The 15,802-nt window shown below is 40.5% G+C and overlaps 1 protein-coding gene across 2 annotated transcripts in view; it reads left to right on the top strand.

The window, feature by feature from the left end:
* The window catches only part of dnah7 (dynein, axonemal, heavy chain 7), a 417,860-nt gene that overhangs the window by 357,135 nt on the left and 44,923 nt on the right, over positions 1-15,802 (top strand). The window lies entirely within an intron of this gene.

The raw sequence follows: 15,802 nt of genomic DNA, 5'->3' as shown, positions 1-15,802 counted from the left end.
TGACACAAAGATAGTTAGAAGGATAGGTCATGTTGAGAGGCGGTGGGGGGGAGGGGGAATGCTGAAGAAGGACCTGGGACAAACTAGGAGAGTGGACAAAGAAATAGCTTGGAGATAGTGAGGACTGCAGATAAAATATGGAGCTGGCAAAAACACAACATGTCAAGCAGCACCAGAAGAGCAGGAGAGTCAATGTTTCAGGCAGTCCTGATGAAGGGTCCTGACCGAAACATCGATTCGTTTAATCTTCTGATGCTGCTCGACCTGCTGTGCTTTTTCCAGCTACACATTTTATTGACAAAGTAGTAACAGATGCAATACAATGTACTTTAGTAAAAAGAATAGAGGTATTGACAATTTTCTAAACAGGGAAAGGCTTTGGAAATCTGAAGCGCAAAGGGACTGGAAGTCCCAGATCAGGATTCTGTTACAGTTGCCACTTAGGAATGCAAATGCAATATTGACATTCATTTCAATGGGGATAGAATATAACAGCAGAGGTGTACTACTGAGGCTGTATAAGGTCTGATCATCCAGCATTTGGAATATTGTGAGCAGTTTGGGGCCTCATATCGAGAGAAGTACATGTTAGCCTTGGAGAGGCTCCAGAGGAGGTTCATAAGAATGAACCCGGGGATCAAGGGTTTGGCATATGTTAAGCGGTTGAGGACTCTAGGTCTGTCAAGATTAGAGTGGTGCTGGAAAAGCACAGCAGGTCAGGCAGCATCCGAGGAACAAGAAAATTGATGTTTCGGGCTGAAGCCCTTCATCAGGAATGAGGCTGGGAGCCTCGGGGGTGGAGAGATAAATGGGAGGTGGGTGGGGCTGGGGAGAAGGTAGCTGTGAGTGCAATAGATGGATGGAGATGGGGTAAAGGTGATAGATCAGAAAGGAGGCTGGAGTGGATAGGTGGGAAGGCAGAGTGACAGGTGGGACAGGTCTTGCGGACGGTGCTGAGGCTAGAACGTTGGAACTGGGGTAAGATGTGGGGAGGGAAAATGAGGAAACTGGTGAAGTCCATATTGATGCCATGGGGTTGAAGGGTCCAAGGCAGAAGATGAGGCATTCTTCCTCCAGGCTTTGGGTGGTGAAGGAGTGGCAATGGAGGAGGTCCAGGACCTGCATGTCCTCGGCAGATGAAATGTTTGGCCACGGGGCGGTGGGGTTGGGTGTCCTGGGGATGTTCTCTGACGGGCTCTGCGAGAAGACGTCCGGTCTCCCCAGTGTAGAGGAGACTGCATCGGGAGCAACGGATACAATAAATGACACGTGGAAGTGCAGGTGAAACTTTGATGGATGTGAAAGGCTCCTTTGAAAGGGCCTTGGATGGAGGTGAGGGGGGAGATGTGGGCACGGGTTTTGCAATTCCTGCGGTGGCATGGGGAAGGTATTCCCAATTCCTCCGCCACTGCCGCATCTGCTCCCAGAAGGACCAGTTCCACCACAGAATACACTAAATGGCCTCCTTCTTTAAAGACAGCAATTTCCCCTCCCACGTGATTGATGATGCCTTCCAACGCATCTCATTCCCATCCTGCACCTCTGCCCTCAAACCCCAACCCTCCGCCCTCGAACCCCAACCCTCCAACCTCAACAAGACAGAAACCCGCTTGGCCTTACCTTCCACCCACCAACCTTAGCATAAATCGTATTATCCAACAACATTTAGCAACCTACAAATGGATATATTTCCCTCCCCACCCCTATCTGCTTTCCGTTAAGACTCGGTCAGGTCCATGCCCCCCAACAACCCATCGTCCCCTCCTGGCACCTTCCCCTGACACCCGCAAAAAATGCAAAACCTGCACCCACACCTCCCCCCTCACCTCCATACAAGGCCCCAAAGGAGCCTTCCACATCCATCAAAGTTTCACCTGCATTTCCACACATGTCATTTATTGTATCCGTTGCTCCCGATGCAGTCTCCTCTACATTGGAGAGACTGGACGCTTCTCACAGAGCGCTTCAGAGAACATATCTGGGACACCCGCACCAATCAACCCCACCGCCCCGTGTCCAAACATTCAACTCCCCCTCCCACTCTGCCGAGGACGTGCAGGTCCTGTGCCTCCTCCATCGCCACTCCCTCACCACCCAATGCTTGGAGGAAGAACGCCTCATCTTCCACCTCAGGACCCTTCAATCCCAAGGCATCAATGTGAACTTCACCAGTTTCCTCATTTCCCCTCCATACGCCTTACCCCAGTTCCAACCTTCCAGCTCAGCACTGTACTCATGACCTGTCCCCATGACCTGTTCCACCTGTCAATCTTCCTTCCCACCTATCCGCTCCACCCTCCTCTCTGACCTATCACCTTTACCCCCATCTTTATCCACCTGTTGCATTCTCTACTACCTTCTTCCCAGTCCCACCCCATCTCATTTATCTCTCCACCCCCGAGGCTCCCAGTTTCATTCTGGATGAAAGGCTTTTGCCGGAAAAGTCAATTCTTCTGCTCCTCGGATGCTGCCTGACCTGCTGTGCTTTTCCAGCACCACTCTAATCTTGACTCTAATCTCCAGCATCTGCAGTAACCACTTCTGCCTAGTTGACTCTGGGTCTGTACTTGATGGAGTTTAGAAGGATGAGAAGGGATCTCATTGAAGCATACAGTAAACTGCAAGACCCTGGATAGAGTGGTCGGGGTGAAAATGTTTCCACTAGTGGGAGAGACTAGCACCAAGGGCACAACCTCAATGTGAAAAGACAAGCCTTAAAACAGATGAGAAGGAATTTGTTCAGCCAGAGAGAGGTTAACCTGAGGACCTAGTTGCTGCAGAAGTCTGTGAATGCCAAGTCATTGAGTCTATTTAAGACAGAGATAGATAGGTTTTTGATTAGTAAGCAGATCAAGGGTTACGAGAGAAGACAGGAGAATGGAACTGAGAAATATAGTCATTATCAATGGCAGAACAGATGTGATGGGCTGCATGGCGTAATTCTGCTCTGTACCACATGGTCTTATGGTACAAAAAATATGTTAGGCAAATTTTTCTTTACGCATTTTGTAAACCACTATCTAGATGAACGTGGGTATAAAAACATCATTTTAGACATGCATGAATTAAGTAGATAAGAGCTAATTATCGTTTTCAACCTTAGCTGGTATATAATAACAACAGGGATTCAATTTAAATAATCTAAGTTGATGTGAATGGAGTGGCAATGTCTTCAAAACAGATTTGTTCAAGTTACTGTTCCATTGACAACATTTGTCAGGTCACTTTAAGAAGTATCCATGTTTAGACAGCCAGTGGTCTGGTCTTTTTATTTATCCACAGAGGAAATCCTATGAAGGCATGACCCTGTTTGGCATTTTAGGTTTTAAGTACTGTAGTAGGCACAAAAAACAGTGCAGAAATAATGGAGAACCAAGGGTCTAATTGGAATGAAATAAATTAATGTGCATAAATTAATAGGACTACCGGCAGTAAGTCCTGTGGATCTTCTTCATAAAGTTAAAAAGCGGTAACTGTAGATATAGTAAATACTATGATTTTCCAGTATTCCTAATATCCTCAAAGATTGGAAGGTAGCAAGTGTAACCCTAATATTTCTAAAAAAAAGGAGAAAATATGGTGCCATGGACCATGTTATGGATGCAGTGACATGCCACTTAGATAATCATATTATCATGAAGCCAGATTAGCATAGATTTGTGAAAGGCAAATTATGTTTGACAATTCTATTTGGATGTTTTTGTATGACGACAAAAAATGATGGAAATGCCCACAAGGTCTGGCAGCATCTATGGAGAAAGAAAGTTAATGTTTCATGTGAATGACCTTGTATCAGAGCTTCTTAAGATGGTAATTATAGGGATAAGGTGGAACCAGACAAGTAGTGAATATGCATCAAAAGCTTTCAATAAGGTGCCACACAAAAGTTTATTACACTAATTTGGGACTTGTGGAATTGGGGTTAGTATGATAAGATGGGCTGAAGGTTGGTTAATAGGCAGAAAACAGAATTGTATTGGTGAGCTGTAATTGTCTGGGTACTGCAAGAAAAAGTAGCGGGGCATTGTAAATAGCTAATCTGCTATTACTTTTGTTGAATGGCCACGTAGCAACTTTAGTGAGGTCTGACTGGCCCCAGTGAAGTGGGTGGTGGTAGGGGAGGGGGAGGGGACAGGTTACTGATAGTTCTTGAGAGTGGAGGGTTTTTGTCGTTGAAGTTTTCCTTCTACTGGAGGAGCCCTCAATAATGTTGGTTTGGCCCCCACCAGCAACCTTCCCCACCCCCGACAACCCTTCACCAATTTAGAATCACTACCATATACATGACAGTCTCCTCATACAGCAGATGGCTCCTTTACAGCACTGTCCATTCCTTATGTCATGTGGATGCAGAGAAGATGACTGCTGTTGGCTCTGTTGTTGCGGCAACTGTTGGTGTAGCTTTTCATGCTGTTGCTGGTATGGCTGTTGCTGATGCTACTTACAAATGGTGCTAGCTATGATTTCATAAGTTGTTCCCATGCTACAGTTGAGGACAATAACAAAACAATATATTTTCTTCTTGCACATGATATGGTTATCATCTATCTTTAATTGCCCATGGCAAACTGGGTGGCTTATTTGGCTATTACAGAGGACAGTTAAGAGTCAGTTGCATTGCTGTGGGTTTAAAGTTGTGTTTAGGCCAGCAGAGCCTTCCCCTAAAGGACATTAGAGAACTAAATGAATCTTTACAACATTTGGTGACTATTTTGTGATCTCCATTACCAAGATTAGATTTGAATTCCAGATTTTTTTAATGAATTGAATGTTAAATTCTAGCAGCTGCCATGGTGGGATTTAAACCCATGTCATTCCTGGTGAAGGGCTCCTGCCTGAAACGTCAATTTTTCTGCTGCCTGACCTGCTGTGCTTTTCCAGCACCACTCTAAACTGACTTTAAACCGATGTTCACAGAGCTTTGGCCTGCTAGTCTAATAACATTACCACCAACTCCCATGAAATGAGTTGAGATGAAATCAGTTGAAAGAGCTATCAACAAATAAAATTGACCCTCAAAGTAGTGGTTTCAGGGTCTCCTGTAAGCATAGCCTTTTACTATGCGTGGCCACAAACTTAATGGCCTGATCCTCCAACTCCAGCAATCACTGCTGGATTGCTCCTCTCGAATCTACACTTTTACCCTGTGGGGAAACAGGGTCCAATACTGAGATTCAAGTCCAGCATGATTCCTCTTCTAGAGTCGTCAGTCTGGACTTGAAACATGAAGTTTATTCCTTCCTTCACAGATGCTATAGGACCTGCTGAGTTTCTCCAGCTCTTACTGCTTTTATTTCTGATTTCCAGCATCCACAGTACTCTGACTATGTGCCCCAAATTCCTGGAGTCAGGTCCAGGATGGGGAGAGTCAGTTCCGGGATGAGAGAGAGGTTGGGTTCAGATGGTGGAGGTGGGAGAGTTAGGTTCAGGACGGAATGGGTCAGGTCTGGGATAAGTGGATATGAGGTGTGGGTGAGATTGGTCGGGTCCAGGTGATAGGTTTGGAGTTGGGTCTGGTTGACCTGTGTCCTGGTTAGGTGTGAGAGCTGGATGTGAGATGAATTGGTGAGAGGAGATGTTGCTCCAGAATGGTGAGAGTTAAGTCTGTGGGTGGGCAGTGGATGGGGTTAGAGACAGTCTGGAATAGGATGCATTGAGCCGAGAGGTGGATCATGTGTCAGAGATGAGACAGGCTGGGTCAGGTCCAGGGAGCTACATGCAAGCCATGACAGGTTGTGTCCAGTATGTAAGATATTGAAGTCTGTGATTGGGTAAGGTCCAAAATGAGGAGGGAGTGCGGGTGGAGTCAGCTCCTGAGGTGAAGGAGTTGGGGGTGATGAATTGCTGTGGACCAACCCAAATGAGCTGAATATGCGGATGGAGTGTGGGGTTGGGGTGTTCATTGTCCATGCTGCTCAATTATATATGCAGTTATGATTGCTGAGTTTTAACTAGTGTTGTGTTTATGATTTCTTTTAACATTGCTACCCTATACACCACTGTGCTACTCAAAGGAGCCATTGACATTTGCACTATGTCATTATGCTTGTGTTACAATGAAAGACCACTTTGTTAAGTAAAAACAAACCAAAATGATCTATCAAGCCAGATTCCAGTCTGGGATCTGCCTTTTCCAGTAATATCAACTGGAATTATAACAGTATTGAAAGATTTTATATTCCATGATTAGCTATGTCATATGTCAATACATTTTAGAGTTTTGTATTCTCTGTCAGTATTGAGATATAAGCTGGCATATGTCAATACCTAAATATAAATATTTAAATTTCATTAAGAGGTTCACTACTAGCAGCAACAAAATCACGTATTTTCCATTTAAGGTCTTCATCATCGTGTAACCTAAATTTACCTGTCTCTAGACTGGTAAAATATGTTGCATTATTGCATTAATTTTTCACTCAGAGCAAAATGTCACATATATCGCAATTATACATCAGAAGAATGCAAGCTCATTATATGAATTCTGAGGGCAATACATAAGAAATCCAAAAGTCTATCAATGTTAAATTACATTATCCGTGTACCCTGATCCATAATGCATCAAAATTCTGTAAACTGCTTAAACTCAAATGGATGCATTTTTGATGAATAACCTTGTAATGCAAATTGTTTGATACTCATTACATTTCAATACTTTCATGATCAAAATATTAGTAGTGCATGTTGATAGTATGTCAAACAGAATAATTCTCCTTCTGGAGTAGATAAATCATGAATACATTGACATCAGAACATCACAACTGTTGGCTGGAATGTCCCTGTGTCTGTGATTAAACCTATTTGTCACTTGACCAGGGAATGAGTATCTAATAAGATTTTTTTTATTTGCTCATGAGATGTGGCCACCACTGGCTAGACCAGCATTTATTGTCTATCCTTAATTATCCTTGAGTTGCCTTCTTGAACTGCAGAAGTCATTATCATTTAATTATACCCACAGTGCTATCAGGCAGGGAGTTCCATGATTTTGAACCAATGACAGTGAAGAAATGGTGATATAACTCAATTTCAGAATGGTTTGTGAGCTTGGAAATGAATTGCAGGTATTGCCCTTTCCATGGAACTGTTGGCAAGTCGAGGTACTGTTAAAATGCTTTGGTGAGTGATTACAGTACATCTTATAAACATTAGCTATTGTTGCCGCTGTGTATTAGAGGTGAAGGGAATGAATATTGAAGGTGGTGGATGGGATGCCAACTAAGTGTGCTATCTTGGGATGGTGTTGAACATCTTGAATGTTGTTGGAGCTGCACAATCTAGGCAGGTGGAGAGTATTCGATCAGACGCCTGAGCTATGCCTTGTAGATTGTGGACAGTGTTCGGTTAGTCAGGTGATTGGTTACTCACTGCAGCATTTCTAATCTATTCTTGTGGCACATTATTTATATGTGCTCATCCATTCAGTTTGTTGTCAATGCTAGCCCCTAGAATGTTGATAGAGTGGGATTCGGCAACAGTAATGCCATTGAACATCAAGGGGAGATTTTTAAATTGTCTCTTGCTTGAGATACTCATTGCCTGGCTCTTATGTGACATGAGTGTCACCTGTTACATATCAGCCCAATCCTGGATATTGTCTAGGTTTTGATGCATATGAACATTGGCTGCTATGGCACTTTTATCACAAATGGTACTGGACATTGTGCAATCAAGTAACATGCTTGTTTCTGATATTATGATGAAAGGGTTTTAATTCATTCATGGATTGTGGGCATTGCTAGCTGGGCTAGCATTTATTGCCCATCCTTAATTCCCCATCGGGCTGTTAACAGTCAACCACATTACTGTGGATATCAAGTTACATAGATCAGACCAGGCTAGGACAATGTAATTCCTTTCCTAAAGGGCACTGGTGAAGGTGGTGGACCTAGGGCACAACCCAGAGGAATTCCTGAAGTAATACCTTGGCACTGAGATGATTATTTTCCACAACTGCAATTATCTTCCTTTTGTGATAGGTATGGTTCCAACCAGCAGAGGTTTCTCCTGATTCCTATTTATGTCAATTTTGCTAGAGTTTCTTGATGTCATACCTGAATACATGCTGCCTTAATGTTAATGGCAGTCATTCTCATCTCAGCCCTGGATCTAAGCCAATGTTTGGACCATGCTTTAATAAGTTCAGGAACTGAATAACCCTGGTAGGTACCAAACTGAGTGTTAGAGAATAGGTTATTGCTGAATAAGTGCAGCTTCATAATACTGTTGACAAATCATTCCATCACCTTGCTAATGATCTTGAGTTTGCTCAAAGGACAATACTTATCCTCCTTTCTTTTACAGAACATATCTGGACACTTTTTGACAGAACCAGATAGATTCCAGTGTTGTAGCTATACTGGAACATCAAGGTGCAGCAAATTGTGGAGTACAAGTCTTCATTAATAATGCCTGAATGTTTAAAGGACCGTAACCAATGCAACTAGTGCTTTAATCTATTTCTTGATATCAAGCAGACTGAATTGAATTGAAAGAAGACTGATATCTATGATGCTATGAGTAGTGATTGTAACAAGATCAGCCATGTGGGACCTCATAGAATATGAGTTCCCTGATTGCGGCTGTTAATCTGGTCCATTTAGGGAGCCCTAGCTGACAGATAAAAACAGGAGTGTCAGAGGTTCTGTTCACTCTGGAGTTATTTCACTAGAATCGTCAGAAGCTGGCTGAAATGGAGGTCAAGGTCTAATAGGATTTTACTTCTCCTTATTGCATTGTGCAAAACCAATTTAGCAGCTAAGCCCTTTAGGCTTCGATTAGTTCGATCAGTAGTGGGGTTACTGAATTGCTGTTGGTGAAAGACATAGGAGTTTTGATTCATTACCATAGGGGGTGGGGGGCATCTGGTTTCCATCTAGTGGGATCAGATTCTATCCTATGCCCCCAAAGTATTAGCCTAAGGTCTTTGGATTACCAATGATACTAACATTACACTGCCACTTTTCCTTGCATATTGTAATCTTTCAACTTCATTAGTAACTTGTTGAACATTAATCAAAAGTTAGAAGCAGCTGCTAGTTATGGCTTGTTGACTGTTCATAATAAATTATTTCAGTGTTTGATATTGTTTTTTAAAAGTGGTGACTGAATGGCAAAGTTGAATAAAGCAGATTAGAATTACTTTGACTCTGAATTAGATTGAGCAATAGACTTCCAGTGTAAGGAACTGAAACTTTGTGCTGTCGGTTAATTTAAATAATTGCACAAAACATGGTGTTGACCAGGGGACACAAAATCATGAGAAGATAAGCTAAGTTAAAAAGAAAAAAATAAAGCTAGCCTGCACTACTTAAAGATCTTGCAAAGAGGAGGTGCAAAGGCATCACCTGAGTGATCAAGGTCAGGGAATGTGTCTTAAAATGCCAGTCCTACAAATTGCACCTCTAACCTACACATTGCTCAATGCATAAAACTCGGTAACCTTCCATCTACAAATGGAAAAAATACTCCATTTCAGGTGGGGTGTCTGCAAAGATTACACACTTTTGCAGATGGCTGAAGAATACAACCTTGAGAAACAGGTTTTTCCACATGGCTTATACGTGTAGTTACCCAATGTTGTTTAGGAATGTTATTTTCAGTGTTGACATTTATTGGTAACCTGCTCTGGCCACTAGTCATCAGTGTGGTACATCCCATTGGTCACTTACCAACAATCTATCAATTCAATTTATGCTTAACATTCATTTCTTCACCTCACCTTTGCACACTTAGCACAACTGCAAGCCTTGCACTCACATCTTATATCTTACAAATGTGACCAGCTATTCAACCATTACATTCACTATCACACTTCCTTCTCTTTTGCAGGGCAAGTGAGAACATTATCAAAGGCAAAAACACCTGATAAACATAGGACAGATCTGGTGGCATGCTGTCAATCGGATTGAGGGAACAGTACTCTCCATCATTGGACAGAAATTTCAGAAACTGTGATCAGTGGTAAAGCTGAAAGCTTCAGGTTACAGTATCCTCATGTTCAATTCTCCTTATTGTACCTCACACCCCTCTCATCCTCTCCTGGCACAAACTCTCCTGATTTTCAAGTCACATTTTGCATCTTTAATGTACTAAGAGTGAATCAACTATCTTATTCAAAATCATATTTGTGACAGGATTTCTCTTAGTTACTTTTAGTTGTCCATTACACATTTTAAAGGAATTTCAATTGTATACTGGCCTACAGAACTTGGTACATCAGTTCCCATTAACTGGGGACCCACTATGTTTGGGTAAGGGCCTGGGCCTCTGGCAACATGCTTTCAAACCCAGACCCTGCCTCACATGTTTCAAACATAGCAATGATTAGAAAGTAGATCAATGTGTTGCAGCTGGAACAATTGCTTTGTATCCCTGAAAAAATAGGGAGAAGAAGAGGGAATGTGCTGTAACTTCATTGGAAGTGGCAGAAATGATGGTGGTTGATCTGTTGAATATAGAGGCTAATGAGGTGCAAAGTGAGGTTGGGGGAGATGTATCTTGAAGCTGGAGGGATAATTGGGGTACTCCAGCATTGGAAGAGCTGATGCATACCTTTGCAGGTATTGTGGAGAGATAAAGTATCTTCATCTTGAGATAGCAATCCAGCAAATCTAACAAACGTAAAATAAACCATCCACAAGTTGGTCCACTGCCACAGCTGCAGTCATGTGGGTGGGACAGTTCTCATTGACATCCTAAAGCACTGGCCTATAGTCTGCTTTTTCCAGCTCTGATGTAGTGGAGGCCCACAGGCATACGGAAATATTCCAGTATCTGTTCCATCCTTGCACTGACCTTCAGCAAAATGGCTTGGTGCAGGCTGACATTCAGATAACTTGCAAAGTGCTTTTCTTTCTTGTAAATATACAAGGGTGAAAGGTTTCATTTGGAAAAGAAAAGAAATTAATTTCCTCAAACAATACAAGTATTTAGAGTCTGGAATCTTTAGTCTGAGAGAAATTGATTGAGATGTTGCCGTCTTCCTCAATCTGAAATAAAAAATTTACCAATACGCATTATTGTACCTAACAGTATGTTTAAGTTTTATTTCTCACTTAATTCATTATGTTTGTGATACTTTCACTACAAAGAAGAGATCATAGCTATTTCATGACATCTGAATTCAATATTGTATTGCCATGTTAAGTATGACTTCTTCAGTCAGAATTACTTATTCATTGCGCAAGACAACTGGAAAGTCTTTTTTAAAGTTAGCCTTTTGGGTTACTTTAGAGTTTAGAACAGAGAGAAACTAATATAAATGGAGAACACCTCCAGTTTTCTTCCATCCATAAATATCCTTTCAGAAATGTTTGTGAATTTGGAAAGAGAATTTCAGAATATTCACAATAGGAAATTTACAATAATAATGTTTACTATGAATATTATCTACAGAATGCAGGTGCAAGTTTTGAAACATTTGTATTGAAGTGAATGTTGGCAGCAAGTGGGGGCACAGAGCATTAGTATAATAGGGAAATTACATATCTGGGACTAGATGACTACTACTGCTATAGTACAGTAAAGGAATAAGAAGAAAGATTCCGCTATGTTGAGATTCAAGGGACCAAAGTGAGCTGGATGGCCTTTACTTTAATGCTAAAAGTATTATAGGTAAGACAGGTTGGGTTAAGGGTGTGGATTGACGTGTGGAATTGTGATATTATTGCCATTACAGAGATATGATTGATGGACGGGCAGGACTGGCAATTCAACATTTCTGATGTGTAGGGTCTTCAGAAAGCTAAGATGATATCTTGGAAGGGTCTTCATTAAGATTTTTAGGTGGAGTTGAGGAATACAAAGGGAGCAGTCACATTGCTGGGAGAGTATTATAGTCCCCTAAACAGTCAGCAGACAATTGGGGGACAGATACATAGACAACTCACCAAAGGTGCGTAATTATAATAGTACTTAGATTAAGGGATTTTGATTTATTGCAATAATCATTAAGTAAAGAATTTAGAGAGATTTTGTATAAAAGGTTATCCTTAATATCAACATGTAGAAGGTCCAAAAAGAGACAGTGCAATATTGGACATAATTGTGGGGAGTAAAGCCCAATAGCTAGTCGAGGTGGCACCGGGGAGCATTTTAGTGATAGTGAACACAATACAGTGCATTTTAATAGGTTATGGAAGGTCTTCAAAAAAAGGGTTTTGGAATGGGGGAGGGAAAATTTTATTAAAATAAGTTAGCATTTGACCAAAACAGACTGGGCACAGCTACTTGTAAGAAAATCTACATCAGAACAGTAGAGGACATTCAAAAAGGAAATGTGGGAATGACTAATCTAACGTATTCCCTGTAGAGTGAAATGAAGGAGCAACAAGCCAGAGAATTCTGGATGTCAAGGAGTATTCAGGACTGGGTAAGAAGGAAAGGAGAGGCTTTTAGTTGGAAAGGGAGCAATTAATTGAGTAGAATATAAAAAATTCAGGAGAAGTTTAAGAAAGCAATTAGGAGAGCAAAAACTTCGGAGGCATGAAAAAGCACTGGTGAGTAGAATTTAAGGAGATTTTTCAAGTCATTTTATAAATATATTAAGGAGTAAAAGTTAACTAAGGAAAGACTAGGGCCCATTAAGGACGAAAAGGCATTCTGTTTCTGGAGCCAGAAGACATTGGTAATGTGTTAAATGAGTATTTCACATCTGCTATCACTCAAGAGAAGGAGGACATTGGTACAGAATTTGGCAAGAAGGACTGAGAGATTCTTGAGCAAATTGATATACAGAGTGACAAAGTATTGGCGGTTCTGCTAGGCTTAAAAGTAGATATATCCCCAAGTCCAAATGAGTTGTACCCCAGGCTGTTGTGGCAAGCAAACGAGGAAATTACAGGTCTCTGACCCAAATGTTTAGTTTGTCTCTGGCCACAGAGAAGGTGCTAGAGGACTGGAGGACAGGTAATGTGATTCCACTTTTTAAGAAGGGCAATAGGGAATTACAGACCAGTGTATCTTACATCAGTGTTAGAGAAACTATTGGAATTGTGAAGAAGAGTCACTGGACTTGAAATGCTAACTCTGTTTTCTGTCACAGATGCTACCAGACTTGCTGAGTTTCTTAGCAATTCCTGTTTTTGCGCATTTCAGATATCTAACATCCTCATTTTCTGTTTTATTCTAGCATTTTCCCCACTACCCATGTCAGACTAACTGATCTATGATTCTGTTTATTTCTGTACCTCCTTTTTTAAATAGTGAAGTTACAAAAGCTACCATCAAATCCATAGGAACTGTTCCAGAGTCCATAGAATGTTAAAGATGACCACCAAATACACCAATTTTTCTCAGTTCACTTCCTTAAGTATCTTATGTAAATTATTGGGCCCTAGGATCTATTGACCTTTAATCCCATCAATTTCCCCAACACCATTTCCTTGCTTATACTGATTTCTTTCAGTCTCTCAGGTTCACTAGATCCCGTGTTCCTCAATATTTTTGGGACATTATTCATGTCCTCCTTTGTGAAGAAAGAGACAGAATATGCATTTAATTGGTCTTTCATCTTTTTGTTCCCCATCATAACTTCCCCTGTTTTGGACCTGCATTGGTCTTCGCAAGTCTTTTTTTCTTCATTTGGAAGCTTTTGAAACCAGTTTGTATGTTCTTGAAAGCTCACTGTCATAATCTATTTTCTCCCTTTTAATTAATCCCTTTGTCTTTCTTTACTAAACTTTAAACTGCTCCCAATCCTCAGGTTTGTTTTTTTGTCAAGTTGTATGCCCTACCTTGGATCTAATACTATCCCTAATTTCCCTAGTTACTTCCCAGATTCTCTAATTGATTCCCTAATGTATTGATCCGGAAAACCATACCATACACACTTCAAGAATTCCTCCTCTATGGCATTTTGTGATTTGGTTAATCTATATGCAATATTACACCTGTAGCATATTGCTTGCATCTCTATCATGTTTAATGCCTTCCCCAAGAATTAGCATTATTGGTTGAGGATCTGTATACAACTCCCCACTATCATTTTCTGACCCTTTGTGTTTCTAAATCTATCCATATAGATAACACTTCAGCAGAGCAATATCAGTCCTTACTATTGTGTTAATTTCCTCTTTAGCCAGTAATGTTATCCCACCTTCTTTCTATTTTTGTCTGTTTCTCCTAAAAACTGAATTCTCCTGAATATTCAGTTCCTTTCCCTATTCTTCCAATAACAGCATCTCTGCAATCCCAACTGTATGATTCACATTTATATCTATTTATGCAACAAATTCATCCACTTTATTGCAATGCTCTGCATATTAAGGTACAAATCTTTAAAGCTTGTCTTTTTAACATTGTTAACATGCCACGTTATTTTACACTGTAGTCCTGTCAATTCTTGTCCTTGCATTCTTTGCCTATCACTTCTTATTTCCCATTCTGTCTTTTGTCTGCCCTTCTCTTCTGTCTCCATTGCAGCAGAATCAACTATGGTACAGCAAATTTGGTGGTTGCTACTTTCCTCTCAGAGATCATTCCCCTGATAGTATCCAAAGCAGTATGTCTGTTTTGTGGGGAACGTCTACAGGGGACTGCTGCATTTCCTGCCTAGTCCTCTTTCACTGCCTAGTCCTCTTTCTGTGCCTGGTGGTTATCCATTTCCTTACTGCCTATAGAGTCTTAGTCTGCAAAGTGACCACCTCTCTGTACACAATACTCTCAGCCTTGTAGATACTTCACAATGTCCCCAGTCACCACTCAAATGTGTAGCAATTGTTAAGTTGGACTGTTAAATATTTTTAACTTTGTTTTGCCAATTAATTTTTGTTAAATGTGTTTTCTTTTATATCCCCAAAGTCTGTGTTTCACAAATTGATATCTATTAACATTGCAAAAGCAACTATTTTGGTTTGAAGTTGGAATCTTACTAAAAGTGTCCTCAGTGAATTTATGAATCTATTAATATGATGAAATTCAGAAGTACTTTTCAAGATGACCATTACAATGGGATTTACTATGTATGTTCTACAGCAAAATTGAAACAATAATTTGCTTTAAATTGGATTAGAAAGATGAATCATGTACAAAATTCTCCATCTACAAAAAAAGATAAAAGCACATGTCTAATTTTTTTAAATCTAGCAATCAAAGAACAAGAAATAATAGACCCGTCTATGACTTAATTTGGTAAAATGGGTTAAACATTTCATTACCTGTTCAGTGAAGATATGGCAGGAGAAACAGACGGCTGAATATCAGGCTGCAACACTGACTGTGGTTGTCATCCTTTTGACAGTAGATGAAAGTGCTTTGTGATGGATAGTTCTGCATACATATGGAACAATAATTCAATTGCTCTACTTGAATGGTGATTGATTGGCTTAATAATTGTTGCATTTTATTGCAAAGTATTTTGAATTGGTTCCATAGTCTTTCTGCAGTAGCAATGAAATAGTATTTGCACTTGGCATATATATTACTATTGCTGGGAAAGTGTGATTTACCTGACAATAAAACATTTCAGGTAGTTGCAGGAGATGAAATTATTGAAAACCACCATATGCATGTTTTAATTTGCTATCTTTTTTACAATTTGACAAACTGAAGAGATTCAGATACAAGACATTAATTGTTTTACTCATGCATATCCAAGGAGAGTCAGCCCTAGAAGCAAGAAAGGATATTGGAAAGTTATATATGTATTCAGTTTTTATACACAAGTCATGTTCTGAATTGCTTATGTGGTCAATTCCTAATGTATGTTAACCGAGTTGTCCAAGTATAATTTGCTCTTTTCTACAGTATGTAATAGACATTGTCTGTACCCGAAGTTTCCTTGATTTTTGCTGATTATTTG

The sequence above is a fragment of the Chiloscyllium plagiosum genome, unplaced genomic scaffold (assembly GCF_037043375.1).
Source record: "Chiloscyllium plagiosum isolate Xiang-an unplaced genomic scaffold, Cpla_swu_hap1 HiC_scaffold_7, whole genome shotgun sequence".
Lineage (NCBI taxonomy): Eukaryota > Metazoa > Chordata > Chondrichthyes > Orectolobiformes > Hemiscylliidae > Chiloscyllium > Chiloscyllium plagiosum.
This window is presented reverse-complemented; position numbering and strand designations above follow the sequence as displayed.